We start from the raw sequence: 19,793 nt of genomic DNA on the forward strand, positions 1-19,793 counted from the left end.
GGAAATACTAACACTCATGATATTTACATTGATGATGTTTTAAAGAATAAATTTTTTGAGTTTTGGATAGTTGGTAAATAAAGGTTATCAACTGCAATTCATAGAAAAGAACTACATTATCAAAGATAAAGATGGCAAGCTGATTGGAACAAGTAAAAGATCTAGACGTAATATATTTTAGTTGAATCCCATTGAGATGAAATGTTTTCTTGCTAAAGTTGATTATAGTTGGTTTTGGCATAGGAGGTTTTATCATATAAATTTTGATAACATTGTAAAGGTCAGTAAGACATTTACAATTAGAGATTTGCCTAAGATAATGAAGCCTGCTAGTGTTGTCTACAAAATATATATTATGGATAAACAAAAGAAGGTATGATTTCTTAGAAAAATATTCACCACTACAAAGAAGTTGGAGATTTTTTACATAGATTTGAGTGGTTGTACGAGGGCAAGAGGATTCTATGGATAAAGGTATTTTAGGATTTTTGTTGATGATTTTACTAGAATGATGTGTGTAGAATTTCTTAAAGAAAAATATGAAGCCTTTGAGAGCTTTAAGATTTTTAAGAATAGATTTGAGAATGAATATATTGTTAAGATAAAATATTTTAGATTAGATAGAGGAGGATATTTTACCTGTAGTGAATTTAACATGTTTTGCAAAGAGAGTAGAATTAAGAGATAGTTATCCTTGCCAAAGACCCTTGAGTAGAACAGAATAGAAGAAAGGAGAAAAAGATAAATATCAGAGGTAGGAAGAGCTATGATGTTTGAGAATGATGTACATATTAGAAAAGATGTGAATAGGATCCCTTATAAACTATGGTTTGGTCATACACATTTAGTAAAGTATTTTAAAAATCCTTGGAAGAAAGTGTTACATAAAGAGAGATGATGATGTTGGTATGTTTGATCCAAGAAGTGATGAAGTTATGTTTCTTAGTTATTCATTGCAAAAAAATGCTTATAGATTTCTTAATCACAGAACTAAGACAATACTTGAATGTGCAAATGTAAAAGTTGATGAAAAGTTTGGAATTAAGTAAAAGATAATGGATTTGATTATGATGAAGAAGAAGAAAATAGTAGAATTTTTAGAAAAAAAGTTGAATTTTTCTTTGAGACTAATAATGATCTAGAGAATGATGTGAAAATTTTTGAACAAAGAGGAGAAAAAATATATGAACCAAGAGAAGAGATAGGAGTTGAGTTAGAAACCCCTACCTCTAGTAGAAACATGACAAAGAGTCACTGACTAGAGAAGATAATTGGAAGCAAAGACATAGTGATGACAAGAAGCAAAGTAAATGAAGAATTATGTTTCATTTCTCAAGTTCAACCTAAAAGTATAAATAAGGCATGCAAAGATGATTACGGATTCAAGAAATGAAGGAATAATTAGACTAGATTGTGAAGAGTGACACATGGGAGTTATTTCTTGTTGATTTGTCATTTTGCATGATGCTTAATGAAAGGAATCCTTTTGAAGTCATCTCTTGAAAATATGATCTAGGATTAGAACTCCAGGGTTCAAAGTGATCTTCTAACCTACTTCAATCTACTCAATTGAAGATAAATGTGTATGTTCACAAGGAGGTCTATCCTAGTTCAATTTTTTTTGATAAGATGTTTAATCTACTATTTGAAAAGTAACCACAAAAGAGATATATTTTTGTTATTTTATATTTTATGATATACACAATTTATCAATGCAACTATTTAAATTCCTATTTTAACCAAGTGTTAGAAAAGAAAATAACAAAATAGAGTAACAAGAGATTAAATATAATAACTTGAATGCCAAATTCCTAATAGACATAAACCATGGTAATAAAATGTTTGTGAGTTAAATTGTCAAAATGATTAGATAGAAAAACAATGAAAATAGGAGAAGTGCTTCCACAATTATATTGATACATTAGTAAATGGGAACTTGATAGTAACTAAAAGATGTTTAAATTCTCATCAAATCACAAGGCTATAGAATGTGTGCTCATGCAAGATAAGAAGCTATGAAAAAATAATGAGTGATCCTTTCTCCAATTCTTTATGTCAAAATAGTTTATTAACAATAGACAAACACCATAACTAAAAGATCACACAATAATAACAACAAAATAAAACCATTGGCTCCATTATTAATCATGAACTTTCATTCACAAAAATAACACACTCTTGCAAGAATAACTATAATTAGAATGAGAGTACCAATAACATATACTATTGCACCAAAGTAATGGCTTGGAGAAGAAATTACATCCATGTATGTATAAGAAATCATCTCTTCTTTTTCTGTTGGGAGTGAGAGATCTTAAAATGAAAACACATTCTAAAAAATAATTTGAAAAATCTAATTATTTACAAAATGAATCTCTAAATGGTGCTAAGTACTTCTCCACCCTTATTTATATTGATTCATGGGTACATGAGCCTTTACATGAATTCAAAAAATAAAATAAGAAGAAGATAAGAAGATAGAAGTTGTAAGATGATCTATGAGTCTTTGGAAGCTCTGAAAATGGAAGCTTGGCCTTCCCTGGACATTTTCAAGACTTGAACTACCATAGAAATGTGTTTTCAGGTCATGGAAATCTCAAAAATAGAAACTAGTAGCTAACTATTGGTGCACTACTTCTTCAAAACTATTGGTGCACCTATGTGAATAGCGCACCTATGCACCTTGATGATCGGTTAAAAAAATTCAAAAATTTCTCAAATGTCAAAACTGAAATTGCAGCATATGAGTTTTCTTCCCCTTTATACCAAAATAATCTTTAGATGTTTAATTTTGAATTTCTCTATAATTTCCACTACTTGCATAGCTTCTACCGAATCCAAAGCCCCATTTTTTTATCTTTAACTACATGTTGGTAGTTATTGACTTCTATTTGAGTTGCCACAAAATCCTCAAGTTTAGTGTCTAGCTCCAATAATAACTCTTAGTATTTATTTATTTCTTTATGTCTTCATCTAATAATGTATCATTGAAACTTCCTCATAATTGTTGGACTACTAATTGCACAACATTGAGCTTGGTTTTTATGATGTAGTGCAAGGAAAAAGAATCTACAAAGGAGATTTCCTAGCCACAAGAAAATAACCATACAGTGCAAAAAATATAACAAATCAGCAACAAGACAAGATTTGATACTAAATCATAACTCTTTATTCATAGGTACAACTAATTACATGCAATATGTCTAGTTGTAAGGCATTTTAGGTTAGAGCCAAATTCAAACAACAATACAAAATTAGTTCTCTAAGATCTAACAAGATCCACTTACAACTCAATTCAACCTAGTCTACATCCTCAACTAGATAAGAATACCAATAAAATCCACAATTGTACCCTTGGGTCCACCAAGCAATCCTCTATTTCCTATGTTGCATCCCTAGATCTACAAAATTCACATCTGCACTTCATCCCCTTCTCAAAGCTAGATTGATAAGCCCCCTAAAGACTCTACAAAACCCCTTACTTATAGCCAACTAAGCCAAAAAATGGCCTAGCTCATTACAAACTAAATTAAATCCCTTACATTAAATATAGGTTGATCCACAAGTTGGCTACAACACTCAGCACCACCAGGAACATCCAAAACCAATAGGATCACTTGGCACATAAAAAAAACACTCAGTCAACACAAGATTACTATAGTAACTTGGCATCCACTAAGAGATACAGTAACTTAACATCCACTAGGAGCTACAATAACTTGGCATCAACTAAGAGCTATAGTTACTTGACATCTACTAGGAGATACATTAACTTAGCATCCACTAGGAGCTATAGTAATTTGGAATCCACTGGGAGCTACAATAACTTGACATCCACTAGGGGCTATAGTGACCTAGCATCCAATAGAGCTATAGTAACTCAACCTCCACTAAATAGATCAATAGCGACATAAAATTAGAAACTATTAAAAATTGACTCCAACATGCAAGATTACAAGAAAGCCTTTGATGCTCCTGTAGTAGACACCGAAGGTTCAAAAATATTTTGTAGCAACCAAAAGAACATATTTTGAGATTCAACACATAAATCCCAAATTGGCTCTTCACATACATATCATCCAAATCTTCAACTTGTACACTCTTTCCCTTATTTTTCTTCTACTTCTTCACATCCATCTTAGGTGTGCTATAGGTCTACTTTTTAGAATGATATCCAACCTTCTCAGAATCTATCAACTCAACTTAGCTACCAATACTCAAGTTCCTCTTACTAAACTTTTCATTCTATAAAGGAATTAGGAAAGATTTCCTACTACCTCTCTCAATAGTAAACACATTATCCACATAATCATGCACAACCCTACAATCATACTACCAAGGTCTACCAAGCAACACATGACAATTATTCATGTCCATAATATCACACAAAACTTAATCCTTATACTGCTCAGTCTGGAAATAAACAAGGCATTGCTCTCTCACTTCCAAAGCATGTTCACCTTGTAACTAGCCAATCCTATAACAATAAGGATGTCTTAGTCTCTTCATACTAAGTTTTTGAACCATCTTCTCAACAATGAGGTTATCAATGCTAGCATCATCTACAATCTTCTTGTAGACTTTACCACCAAACTTACAAGTCCTAAACAAACATATCATCTAACAAGAATTTGATGTACTCTCACCAACTAGTACTCACTGAGCCAACAAACCTTCTCCTTGCTCAAACTGACTATCCTAGACAGTGACCTCATTCAAAATAGTATTTTTCCTACCAATCAAAAGTTTAAAAGATCTATGCCCTTCTTTACCACCTTTGAACTCACCTCTACCTATCCTCCTTTTTTGATCAATAGATTTTGGTTCACCTTCAACACTTGGTTTAACTTGTACCAATCTATCCTACTTCTCCTTCCCTCTAGCATTACCTTGACTTTTCCTCCTCAACTTATCTTTTTCTTTCAAAGCATATTGATAAACATCCCAAACTAAAGAAATAATCAGCATAAAAATCTCATCCTAAATAGTGAATATCAAGCCATTAATGTATCGAGCTACCATTTCCTTTGACAATTCTCTATGACCAAACTAAATATTCAACTTGTATAACTCCTCAATATAATATTTCATGGTCATATCTTTCTATATCAAATTCTGAAACTATTTAAACAACTCAATTTCATAATTAGCAAGAATGAACTTAGCCTTCAACTTAGTCACCATCAACCTCCATCTAGTGATCTTGATTTCACCTTCCTCTTCTTTATCTCTTTGCAATTCTTTCCACCAAAGAGTAGCATGTCCTTTCAACTTATTTTATGTCAACCTCAATCTAAGTGGATAATCAATATCCTTAAGCTGAAAGTAGTTTTTGAATTCACCAATCTAATTAATGAGGTCTTTAGGAGTCAAAGTACCTAAGAAATTAGAAACATCCATCTTATGCTTTACCTTCAACTGAGATCTAGGTCTAGCAAACTGACCAGTCCTAGTTCCAGTAAGTCTCTCCACATGATCAAATTTTCCCTCACCACTAGATCTAGAAACTTGAAATTCTTCGACAACTTCCTCATAAATACCTTCAGTACCCACATGCCTAGGTAGGCCACCAAAAGAACTTACAATTTTAACAATCATGTCACTCTTCATCAATGCAATCTTAAATCTGAACTCTTGTCCAATATTTTCTAAGATCCTTTCTTCCATAACATCACTATGATCATAAATTTCCCTATAGTCTAATATTCTTGGAGGAATTTTCTAAAATTTAAGAAAACTCTCAGCAATAGATCCACGAATCCTAGAAATTCAATTAGACAGATCGACCTTCTATGCCCAAATCCACAAAACCCCTTACTTATACCCAAATAAGCCACAAATCAGCCCATCTCATTACAAACTAAATTAAATCACTTACATTAAATATAGGTCAAGCCACAAGTCACCTACAACACTAAATTAAATACCCATACATAAATTAAATTCCAAAACTCAGCCCATAGACAACATTATCAAAGAAGGACCAAGACAAATACTACCACTTGACACATACATGAACACTTGACACTAATAGGAATACTTAGCACCAATACATTCACTTGGAACATGAAGGAGCACTCTGTCAACACAAGATTACTATTGTAACTTAGCATCCACTAAGAAATGTAGTAACTTGACATCCACTTGGAGGTACAATAAATTAGCATCCACAAGGAGCTACAATATTTTGACATCCACTAGGAGATACAATAACTTGATATCCACTTCGAACTACAATATCTTGGCATCCACTAGGAGTAGTAACTCGATATCCACTAAGAGCTATAGTAACTTGGCATCCACTAGAGCTACCATAACTTAGCCTCCTCTAAATATATTGATAGCAACATAAAATTGGAAACCACTAGCACTTGGCTCCAACATGCAACATTGTAAGAATCATTTTGACTCATCTTAAAAAATCTAGACACAAGCATCATTGTAGTACCTTTCCACTTCAAAAATTTTCTCTTGAGTTTTGTCTCTTATCTTCTAAATATTTTCATGTAGTCCTTTCATGACTTTATTTCCAATAGATATCTTTTTAATCCAATCATTGAGCTTACCTAGCTCATCACCAGTGAATAGCTCCATTAATGTAAGATACCTTTTTCCTTTTATTGATTGTAGGACTCGTAGGTATTGTGTCTAAGTATGTACCTCATCATATAACCAAAATATTTGTTCACCATGGATACCATTTTATCTACACTTGAATGAGTGTGGTGCATTAGGTTCAAGTTACCCTTTATTATTTGTATACCTTTCTCTTCAAAATTGTCATGCCATTGCTGACATGCTTCCAAAAATGGGTCTAATTAACCCATCCCCATTTCTTTCCTCTCTAATGATGCAACAAGAGTGATCTCTAGATTATCTAGGTCAATAGGACCCACAACCTCATACAGATGGCCTCTCAAAAGTTAATTTTTTTTGTAGCATTATCAATTTGGACTCATCTTGGTCCATATGTTTGAACACCTCTTTCATCCCTAGAGTAATCATCACTTTTTCAGTGTCTTCTATGGGTCTACCAAACATGACCTCCTTTATTTAATAGTCTTTAGGTGTCAGCATGCTGAGGAGGAATATCTATGTGTAAAATAAAGTCCTAATCTTAGATCTTTATTATAAAGGCTAGTGTTCACACATCGCCCATAGTTGGCTTAGGCTTCTTAACTACTTTAACCAATTCTCTCATTTCCTCTTTGGTAGTTAGATCCAACTACCTCTTCTAATGAAACATGACCTCCCTCTTCCTCCATGTTGGTGTAGTTCTCATTGGAGACATCTACTTGACTGAAGAGGTGGTTTCTACTATAGGCCCCTTTCCCCTATTACTCCTCTCTAGATTCTTTTCTTGTTGAGAAAGATCAATATCTGTAGTCTCTATATTTGGTTGGGCTAAGGTCCTATCCTCTATATCATGAGGATTTTTTTTTTCACTCTTTGGGTATTTTCCCTTCTTTATATACTTAATCAACATGAATTTTTTGGGGCTCTTCTTCCTCTATCACTTGTCCTTCTATTTTTGTAGCCTGAGGAAGTGAAGTCACTAAGTTGTTATCCAAAAATGTTAAGTCTTGAGATGGTGGTGGTAGAATGCATAGAGGTCTTTAAGGTAGAGGTTGCAATTGGTTCTAGTCCTTTCCTAAAGATTCACTCATGGGAGTATCTCTTATCTTCTCTCCCACCATCTTAGTACCTATTGGCATGAAGTCAAATTTGGAGAGGTCAAAGACATCAATTTCTTGACCCTTCATGTTAGCTATCTATTGTTGTTACTAATCTTCTAAATTTGATACATGAATAGGGTCTTTTGGGATTGATGGAGGTTTCATTATTGAACTCCTTATCCTCTCCTCCTCTATTGCCTTGGCTGAATGGTTCATTTGGCTTAGGGGGACATATTCAATATTTTAGCCTTCTTCTTTTGCCTCTACTTTAGGGATCATTTTGAGAACTTCACAAGATGGACTATTCCTCTTTTTTAATATTCTCCTCTTTGTTCTTTTCATTGGTGATGCAAACCTTGTCTTTTTGGGAGGTGAGGGGGAGGCTTCTTCCACTTGTGTTGACACTTCCTACTAATTTTCTCACTCTTCCTCTATCACTTCTAGTTGTAGAGGCACTTATGGCTCATGGACTCTTCAGCAGGATCTTGCACTATAGGCTTAAGTTGTTTAGGTTCTACTTGTTCTTATTGAGACTCTTGTGCCTAAGTCACCTATTTCTTTGTCATTATAGGTTCTCTTTTAATTTTTCTTGTGCCCTATCAATTCTAAATTACTCAACCTCCCTCTTATATTGATGAACCATTTCTAGCTTTAGTTGAGATTGAGTGGGAAAGCTTGGCATTGTGATTAATGCACATTTTCATTTAATTGGTCATATCATGGCTTGTAGAGAAATGGCCTAAGGAATTGGATCCATTCTAAAGGACTTCTTGATCCATTCCTTTTTCAATTGGACTATATGTCTACCCTAATGATTGATATCTACATTATCATCTCATCTAATCTCTACATTCACTATTGGCCAGTCATAGGTCTTGTCCCTATTATACAAAGGACTGAAGATATCTTCTATATCCTTTTCCATAACCTTTAGCAAAATCTTCATTTTGATAGTTTATCTTCTAGATATAGATTCATCCTATTATAATCCCTAATCTAGATATTGTAGTCATCTATTGCATTCATCCAATAATCCTCTAATGCATCCTCATGCACAAATTTCTTTCCTTCTACACGTTGTACCATCTATATGTTGTCAAAGTAGGGTCAAGGGGATTTGTACTCTTCTAAAATATAGTGATCCTACTTAAAATCAAAAGTCATAATATCTTTCTTTTTCTTGAGCTCAAAAGCACCAATCATGATAGGTCATAACCATATCTTTTTATGTTGTCTTCTCACTCTATCATATGCATATATGAGTTCACATACAACCACTAGCAAGATTAGCCTATTGAATGGATATCTTGGGAGCTTCATCAAGTTTTCCATAGTATCAGCTACCCTTAGGTAGGTGAATTCTTTAAACTGAATGTAATGCACACTGATCCCCATAATCCTAGTTGTTTCTTTTACTGAAATCCTTTTTGTATAATCACCTTCTATGAATCTTATGATTGAAAAGATTAAGTTTTCATTGACCACCCTATATTCCACACTCTATTATGAGAGTTTCTTCTTTACCGACTATGGATATACCACATAGGGCCAAGCATTTGCATCCTACATGCTCCCGTATTCTATAAAGTCCTAAGTAGTCCATGGTCCTTGCCACCAGTAAATACACCATATATGATTTCATATAGAATCTTGGTATGGCTTTCATGGCTATGCATATTATGACTAAGGATAGTAGCCCAATCAATTGAAATATTTTCTATCCTAATAGTTTCAATAGAATACACCATCTAGGTTTGAGGGTGTCCTATTATTGGTTCTCCCATGGTGCTACCCAAAAGAACTATTGCATATCTAATGTCATCCTTTTTATAACACCTAGTCATGTCCAATTTTCCAACTCTATGACCTACTGGTGTTCCATTTATCATGAAGGATTATTGAATTATTTCTCTGGCTTCCTTTTCATTCTCTTGATACCATCGCTCTATACTATCATAGCCTATCTTTAATTACCGATCCACCCTAGGAACATGAAATACCTTCTTGATGTTTCTTAGTCAAAGGTCTAGAACTATCTTTCCTATAACACTTTTGATGACCTTTAACTCAATTACACAGTTCTCTGCAAGAAGAATTATGAGTTTTAAAGATTGGACAAATGTTGGATGTGATTTTTCATTAACAAATCTCAACCTAATAAGAGCTGACACCACTAAAGATCATTCTTTTTATTCGTTAAATTTTTTAAGGAATTCTTTCTAGATTATATTCCCAAGTTATATATCTCTTATCTTAGCACACCCTTATTGAAACCAGGATCCCCTTGGTGCACCTTGCTACTTGAATACAATCGGTTTTGGATCTATCTATTCCGCCATTAAAAAGGAGCATGATTTCATCTTATCTACACAAGAAAAATAAACATTATTTGGAATTGACCTTAAAAAAACCCTAATTGACCCCAAATAGATCAAAACCTAGTTAGAATGTAATTAAAATAGTCAAATCCCCCTAGAAGCCTTGCTATGTATTTTATTACACCTAGCACATCATTTCATGTGTGCAAGTTTCTTAACTTAGCCCCTATTTGGCCTTTTATATGTAGTTTCCCAAATGTACACCTAGGTAAGTTGGGCACATGCACATTGCATGTGCAAGGTGAGGGGAGGTTAGGTTTAATTTATTCTATTTTAACTTGTATTTTGAATTCACAATGTTGTGCACATGCACACCTTGAGGAGGTGTAAATTTGCACACCTTTCATGCCTTAAGTTTAGTCATTAGTTGTTTATATGTGAGGGAAGCTACACATGTGCACACCCTAGGGGAGTTTCACATGTGTGCACCTTCATTTAGTGTTAGGAGTTATCTTTTTAGGTTTTACATGGAAAAGGTTTTGGAAAGGTACTCTCATGTATACCTTGAGGAGGTGCACATGTGTGCACCTTCTTGGTGCTAACTCTAGTGTGTATGTTGATTGTGGGTCAAGGGAGTAGAGGAGCTCACATTGGAGGATGCAAGTGTGTGATGAAGTATAGAAGTGGAGATAAAATGATGTGGAAAAATGGGGGTATGGGGTCTTATATAGACCCTAGTCACCTTGTGCACATCTCCATGGTTAGGAACCTTCTTAGGTGTGCATGCTCTAGAGGTATTCACATGTACATGTGTGCATGTACGCATCTCTAGAAGGAGATATAATGTACACTTTTGCACTTTTCTCATATTTTCATGTGCACTAGTGCACACTTAAGAACATGAATAATTAAAAGAACTAAAATTTTCCAAAATTAAACCTCTTTGGTCTTCCCAGTTAGAGACTCAGTCTTGACCTAAACTCTTGGGGGAGTACAAAAATGACCCAAACTTTGGACTAGGATTCTGGAATACAAAAAAATTACTAAGGGGCCCCATTTCTAGGAGAAATGAGGCTTGCATTGTGAGACCACAACAAATTGTCCCAACAAAAAGGGAATAAATGGAAAATGCATTTTTTCATCAAAAAGATTCTTCTAACATGTGTTAAACAAAAATTGAATTCCAAACACTTCAAGCATCCTTTAAGTTCCTTGATAGTTAAAACCTTAGCTTCTTGAATCATCAAGCTCAATGTGTTCTTAGTGTATTCATTTCCTTTGACATTTCAAAGTGTAGTCTATCATGAGTTTCTAGCAACTTGAAAACAACATTTATTCCACTAGTCCATTCACTAGGAATTCTTGTAAAACCTATACATCATTCAATGTTTAAATAGATGAGAGAATCCATTTTGAGGGCTTTTGATGAGTTATCAAATTTTCATTTTAGGTCCTTATCAATCTCTTTTGATTTTCTTCACGAAGCTTGCATCTTTCCATTTGAGTCTTCCTTGAAATGATTTGTATAGATGATGGATATCCATTTTGGAGTACATATCCCTACTTGTCTGATTACTTTTAGGAATTTATGGAATTTGTAGTTTTAACACTATCTTGTAATTCTTCTCTTTATTTTGTACCCTTTCCACACTTTAGAATATGTGGACAAGGAATCAATGTCATTTCTCACATTCTTTTCTTTTAGTTTTCTAACTCTTGTATTCCTCTTTTATGAACCTTTTGAAATCCTCATGCTAAATAGTAATCTTAGCAGTTCCTTGAGAAGACCCTTTGTCTAGACTGGCAAGTTTGGATTTTCCCTTACTACTATCAACCTTGATTTTAAAAGGACTAGGATAATTAATATTTTAGTTTGCAAGTGTTGAGAGCTATCGGTCTACAATTCTAATTGCAATACTGAAGGTCCTTTAGAATTGCACGTAACATCCCTTTTTCAGTTGGTACAAGAAACAAAATTATCTGAATACTTTAACAAAAAAATACTTCTTCCTAAAAGTTGAAACCAAAAGTAGTGATCTATTGGATGCATCAAAAAGGGTCTTGATTTCCCATAACCCCTAGATTGACAAGAAAAGAGGAACACAACTTTTAAATCAAACATACAACTAAAAGAAAATACATTGCTGAAAGTAAACACACTTGCAGAAATAAAATGCACTTGCAAAGAGTAATTTTTTTTCCTAATTTTATTTTTTAGGATTTGAAGTAGCATTTTAGGACCTATAAATTGATTGGAAATGGGATCAATTCCTCTTATAGATAACTAAGCCTAAAATTATCTCTCCCACAATTTCTACAATTTGATAAGGGTCAATCCACAAGCTCTAAAATTGGTGTGCCTATGTGGATTTTCTTTTTCCTTGTTACATAGGAGAACAAGATTGAATATTCCTAAAATATTTGATTGTGGCATACTTTATGACATCCTAATGTTTAATACTTATTCTAAAGTTTTTTTCCTTCTCTCATCCAAGTCCAAGAGATTCATTAAAATAATCTAATTCCTGTCAACATCCTTAGTATACCCACTCATGAATTTCAAAACAATAATCTTTAGATTAAGTGGGAAAATTAGCTCTTGTCCATGGACAAGAACATATGCAGATGTTCAAAAAGAATTTTTGATCTTGCCTTAGTCTATCCACATTGCATATTTTAGTTGAGTGTGCTAATCTTTTGGATTTTCCTTTAGTAAGTATTTTATCATTGTGATCAAGTTCTTATTGGCGAACTCAACAATACCATTCCCTTGGGGATAGTAATTTAATGAAAACTTGATGATAAATTAATTTTCCAATTCCCACTAGGTAAGCAATATTGATGCAAAAGATGATGCATTATTATAGATGAGAACAAAGGGTATCCCAAACGTGGTAACAATATACTCTTCTAAGTCATCAGTGACTACTTTAGCTATGCTATTTCTAAAAGTCTCACTTCCATCCAACATGTGCAATAGTTAGTAGCTATAAAATCCTTCCATTACTTAGCAAAAGGGTGTACATAAAAGATTGGTTATAGAGGCATAGCTAGATGTCTCTCTAAGTTAGCACTTGTCTCTAAAATATGGAAAGAATGCACATGTTTGAATGTATCTTTAAAGATTGTAGGTCGAAAGTAACCTGATCTCAAAATCATGTGATTTGTAGATTTTTTTGATCTGTACCTTGTGCTATGCTTATCATGAAACTATTCCAAAACCTCTTTTACTTTTTCACATCCCAAATACTTTAAATAAACTCCCTTATTGTTCCTTTTATAAATCTTCTCATCTTGCAGTATATAGGATTCACATTTCATCCTAAGTCCTCTATGTTGGGAACTATTCATCTAGTTGAGATATTGATTTTGCAAAAGAAAGTAGATAATATCTTGATACCAAACATCTGTGGTTATACCTTGGTTAATATCCACTTGATACACTGTGATCTTTTTTTCAGTATTGATTTCATCATCAAATTTGATTTCATTGTCATTACTAATCTCATTATCAACTATCATCTTGGTCAATCCTTGTCCTCTCACCATTTTCATGGATTGAATTTCAAAACCATACTCTTGTAATATATCCATCCATTTCCCTCATCTTTCACCTAATTCATTCTACATCATTAATGTTTTGACTGTAGGATCAGGCACAATTGCATATACCTTGCTTTTGAGTATGTAATGGAAAAATTTCTTAATCACCTTTATCATTACAAAATATTGTTTGTCAAGATTGGAGTATTTCAACTTAGCATTCTTTAGTGGATAATTCATGAATGTGATGGGTTTGTCATCTTCTTTGCCTTTATTTTGAGTGAGAATTCTAGCACATAAGTTCTCTCAATAAAGAGAGTAGATTTTGAATGGAAGATCATAATATATACTGACAAGTGTTAGAATATATAGTCCATTGATATAATAGGGGGGTGAATTAGTTATCCAACTAATATCAAAATTATTAAGCTTAAACAAACTTATCCATATGCTCAATATAAACTACAACTACAACAAGATACTCATACATAATTAACACTAGATATGTCAACTATGAAAACCCTAGATCAGAGGGAAAACCCAAATTGTGATGGTACCCACAAGATGATATACTAATATAAATATTCCATGTTAGAGGATAGACCCTGTTAGGTGTTTTTTACAACATTCAATACATATGATTCCCTATTAGGAGACTTCAAATCCATGTTAGGAGATTCCAACCCTATTAGGATTTTTTCAACACATAACTCCATTTTAAATATATAAAGGAATTAAAATATTTATATTATAATTCTTAAGATAAATAAGAATTATAATATTTTTGTCATCTTAGAATTAGAGTATTTTCAATTCCAAATAATAGAAAAAAATTAAGTTGAAATTTTTTTTACAACATTCAATACATATGATTCCCTGTTAGGAGACTTCAAATCCATGTTAGGATATTCCAACCCTATTAGGAGTTGTGGAAGATAGCTCGACCCACTGCCCAAATCAAGATCAATGAAGCCACTATCCAAATGATTTTTGTATTATTCCTTGTAGAACAATAAAAATTGAATGTACCTCCTTACTCTATCTCTATCCTGTCAATTGGACTTCTTCTCCTTCAGATCTTGTAACTAGATCTCACAATTTGCATCTGATAAACCCTTAGATTGCTTACTCACATTCAATAAGAACTTTGCTACTTTTTGCACTTTGTACTTCTACTTGATTATACTTGATACAAAATAGACTACTTTATACACAATGAAAAAAATTTCATTTATACCATATGTTCATAATAATTCCTTCAAACAATCTTAAGGCTTTCATAATTAATTATAATAAGATAATTAATTACTTACAATTACAATAGCACTATTGACTCATAGTGTATACAAAAATTTACACTTGTGATACCAGGGCTTGTGCACTCATTGACATTACCATATGAATTTCCTCTATTATTGCGTGACTGTGCACTTCTACATTACATCTCAGATGTAAGATAGCAATCAAACACTAGAACATTGTTCTCAAATACTATGTTTGTCTACTACTCTCAATAAATTAGGTACAATATCTGTATGTAAGGAAACTCACGTGTGGAGACAACTTCCTACACTAATCTCTTAAGAGGAGTATGGTGCAAATCCTATTAAACTTTTTTACACTTACAGATTCAATATCATGTAAACAACAATATTTCAGCCAAGCAAGCATAATGAAAATAGACAGAGAAAGAAACACATAAAACAAAGATTTTCTGGTGGGGAAAAACCATTCAGTAAAACAACCCCACCCCTCTAGAACCTGCACAATGTATTATCTTCAACACAAGGTTACAATACACTTGCAATGCAACTTCAACAACAACAACAAAAGACTCTAGTAGCAACTCACAGTACCAACAATACACTTTTTCGTATCCTCCTCTTCACAACCCTAAAAATTCTTATAACATCCACTTCAATTTTAGGGCTACTCCCAATGATAACCGTATTAGGGTTTTACCATTCTTTGAGAAAATAGGAACCCCTATTGGGGTAGAGTGTACAGTACTCAAAATTATCAATTGCTACATGTCTTCACCTATAATTGAATCTTCCTAACATAGCTCTTACATGTCATAGGAATCCGTCATAACTGTTTTAGTGATGATCTCCTTATACACAATTCAGGATGTCAACACATCAACATTATTTGCAAAAAATACATTTTAAAAAACAAATAATAAGAATAGGAATTATCCAAGGTTGAGACACCTTATTCCTAACATTCTCCCACTTGTCGAACACCTTGTAAGAACAACAGGAACATAACAAGAACTAACTGCTATAGGCCAAAAGGCCCATAGACTCCAAACACCATCTGAACTTCTTAGTGCCCACTAGTTTCATTAATGCATCTGCAACATTCTTCATAGTATCTACCTTCTCCAAATTTACCTTTCCATCTTCCACCATATCTCTCACGAAGTGAAACTATACATCAATGTCCTTTGTTCTGGCATGGAAAGTTGGATTCTTCATAAGGCAAATAATGCTCTGACTGTCACACCAAATAGTAATCTATTTAAAATCAACACCAACATCAGAACACAATCTCTTGAGCCAAATGGCTTCCTTACAAGCATGAGTAGCAGCCATGTACTTGGCTTTTGTAGTGGACAAAGCAACCACAGATTATCACTTGCTCATTCAACTAATGGCACCACCAAACATAGTGAACACATAAGCACTGGTGGATCTCCTACAGCCAATGTCACCTGCCCAATCTGAATCCACAAACCCATGAATACAAACTGAATGTGGAAATCTAGAAGAGTTACCATGATAACATATGGATTAATATGATGTACCCCTCAAATATCTAAATACTCGTTTAACTACATCCCAAACTACCCATCCAAGATTAGCCATAAACTAACTCAGGACTCCCACTACTTGGGCAATGTCTGGTCTAGTATAGACCATAGCATACATAAGACTGCCAACTACACTAGCATAAGGTACTCTCCTCATGTCCTCCATCTCACTAGGAGATTTTGGACAATCATCTATAGATAACTTTGTTCCCACATAAATAGGAACACATAGTGGTCTACAATCTACCATGTTGAACCTGTCCAACACAAACTTCACATAATTACTCTGACTCAACCAAAGTTTTCTGTTAGACCTATCTCTACTAGTTTCCATACCCAAGATGTACCTAGCTGCCCCAAGATCTTTCATCTCAAACTATACTGACAACCAAGATTTAAAATCAAAAATCATACCCTTACCCTTCCCAAACAGTAACATATCATCAACATATAATGCAACAATAAGAAGGCGATCATTTTCAACTCTGAAATAAACACAATGATCGGATTTCAATCTTACAAATCCAATTGACAACACAAAGGCATCAAACTTAAGGTACCATATCCTAGGAGATTTCTTCAAACCATATAGAGATTTCTTTAATCTGCAAACTAAGGATTCTTTACCTTTAACAATGTAGTGCTCAAGCTATGACATATAAATCTCTTCCTCCAAATCACCATGAAGGAAAGCTATCTTCACATCCATCTATTCTATCTCTTAATCATATGATGCAGCAAGAGATCACAGAAATCTAATGGATGTCAACTTTGCAATAGGAGAGAATATTTCACCATAATCTATTCCCTGTACTTGTGAATACCCCTTTGCAAACAATCTAGCTTTGTACCTTTCAACACTACCATCTGCATAGAATTTCTTCTTGAACACCCAGTTACAGCCAACAGATTTTCTCCCTTTAGGCAAAGGTACAAGGTCCCAAGTTTTTTTCCTCTAATGAAGCCATCTCATCATCCATAGCCTCAATCCATGAACTTGCATCTTTGATGCCCAAAGCCTCTTTCAAAGATCTAGGCCCATCAGTGTTAGTAATCAAAGCAAAGGCACAACTAGAATCTAACATAGAATAACCAAACCTTTCTAGTTTATTTCTTTCTCTCATGGATCTCCTCAAGGGCTATGATTGAGGTTTTTCTTCCTCTTCTTCTGAACCATCAGAGCTGCTAGAGCTCTCCCCATCATTAGACCCAACATGGCCTCTCTGTTCAGTCTTCTTAGGGGTAAGAGGCAATTGAACAACATCTTTTTCCTTTTCTTTTTCATCTGGTTGTAGCACAATAGGATAAGATGATAACTCTCTAAAAATAACATTTCTACTATACAACACCTTACTAGTCATAGGATCCCAAAGCTTGTATCCTTTCACACCAACACTATACCCGATGAACATACATTTAACTGCTTTGTTTTCCAACTTTGATCTTTTCTCCTTTGGAACATGTGCATAAGCTTCACAACCAAAAAAACAAAGATGTCTAATTGAAGGCTTCTTACCAGACCACACCTCCATGGGTGTCTTACCAACAAGGGCTGATGTAGGAGATGTGTTAACCAGATAACAAGCAATGGCCATAGCTTCAGACCAAAACCTTTGTTCTAAACTAGCTCCACTAAGCATACTCCTAGCCTTCTCCATTAGTGTCTTGTTCATTCTCTCTACAAATCCATTTTACTGCAGGGTATAAGGAGTTGTCTTATGCCTCTCGATACCTTGTTCTTTATAGAATTGTTCAAACTCTACTGAGAAAAACTCACCACCATTGTCAGTTCTCACACACTTAATCTTCTTACTAGTTCGATTCTCTACAAGGGCTTTAAATTCCTTGAATCGACTAAAGACTTGTGTCTTACTTTTAAGGAAATAAATCCATGTCCTTCTACTGTAATCATCTATGAAAGATACAAAAAATATAGACTTTGATATTGAAGGAACTTTTACAGGACCAAATACATTAGAATGAATAAGATCCAAAACATCAGAAGATTTGTGAGAACTAGACTAAAACTGAACATGATTTTGTTTACCATAGACACAGTGTTCACAATAGTCAAACTCAAGATTGAAATCATTTAACCCCTCAATGAGATTTTTATTTTTTAGGGTTCTAAGACCCTTTTCACAAATGTGACCAAATCTCATATGCCACAACATTTTCTTTTCTGCAGGAAGCTTAACTTCCAAAGTGTTTGCATTGCCATTGAAACCAATAACCATAGAATTCTTCATTGCTCGTTCAAATGCTGAGGATGAAGAAATATTACATAGAGGGACACATGCATCTAGCTGAAATAAGGTACCTCTCCTAGTACCCCTTGCAAGAATTATCGATCCTCTCATCATCTTGCATCCTTCTTTCGAAAAAATAACTTGCACACCTACATCATTCAGCATACTTACAGATAATAGGTTTCGTGCCAAACTTGGAATGTGCATAATTTTGTTGATTCCCTTTACTTGTCCATCAGGAAATTTGATAGTGACCCTTCCATGTCCAACTATCTTTAGGTGAGAATCATCACCCAAGTACACCTTTACACCATCAAACTCTTCATATTTTGAGAACCAATTTTGATGAGAGGTCATGTGAAAAGATGCACCTGAGCCAACCAACTACACATCATTAGATGCATGGGTTGCCAAAGCTACATTGAATGCATCGCCATCTTCTTGAAATCTTTCTCAAGCTGAATCTGAACCTTTCTTCTTCTTCTTCGGCTCTTTGCAATCTTTACAAAAGTGCCCAGGTTTATCACAGTTCCAACATTATTCCTTGGACTTATTGAAAGTCTTTGACTTCCCACGGGATTTGGATCTACCCTTGTTGTTAGTCTTGTTGTCATTTTTCTTCCCTCTTTTCGTGGATCTCCCACAAATATCAAGGGCTTCTTTTTTTGAAACAGAAGCCTTTCTCTGCATCTCCTCTAATGGAAGCTAAGACACCACATCATCCATTTTGAAAGTGACTAACGTGCTTCTTAGAGCCATCACAAGATGGTCCCATGAATCTGGTAAAGAATACAAAAGTGTGTACCAATGATCATCCTCCTCTAACTTGACACTAGCTGATGTCAACTGTGTAGCCAACAAATTAAATGCATTTAAATGATCCATTAAGGATCCACCTTCCTCCATTCATAGAGAGTACAAATTCTTCATTAGGAACAACTTGTTCACCAAAGATTTGGCCTGATACACGGTCCCAAGTCTTTCCCACAAACTATATGCAATTTTCTCATCTAGAACATTTAGAAGAACTACATCAGCTAAACAGAGTTTTATGAGACCCTTAGCTTTATGGTCTTTGATATCCCAATCTACTTGAGCTATAGTTGTTGGTCTTGTAGCACTTGAAGTCACTTCCCATACGTCACAATCTTCCAACATGTCTTCCATCTTGAGTTTCCACAACTCAAAATTA

This window comes from Cupressus sempervirens, chromosome 7 (assembly GCF_028749045.1).
Source record: "Cupressus sempervirens isolate cs-2001-9-10 chromosome 7, ASM2874904v1, whole genome shotgun sequence".
NCBI classification, from domain to species: Eukaryota; Viridiplantae; Streptophyta; class Pinopsida; order Cupressales; family Cupressaceae; genus Cupressus; species Cupressus sempervirens.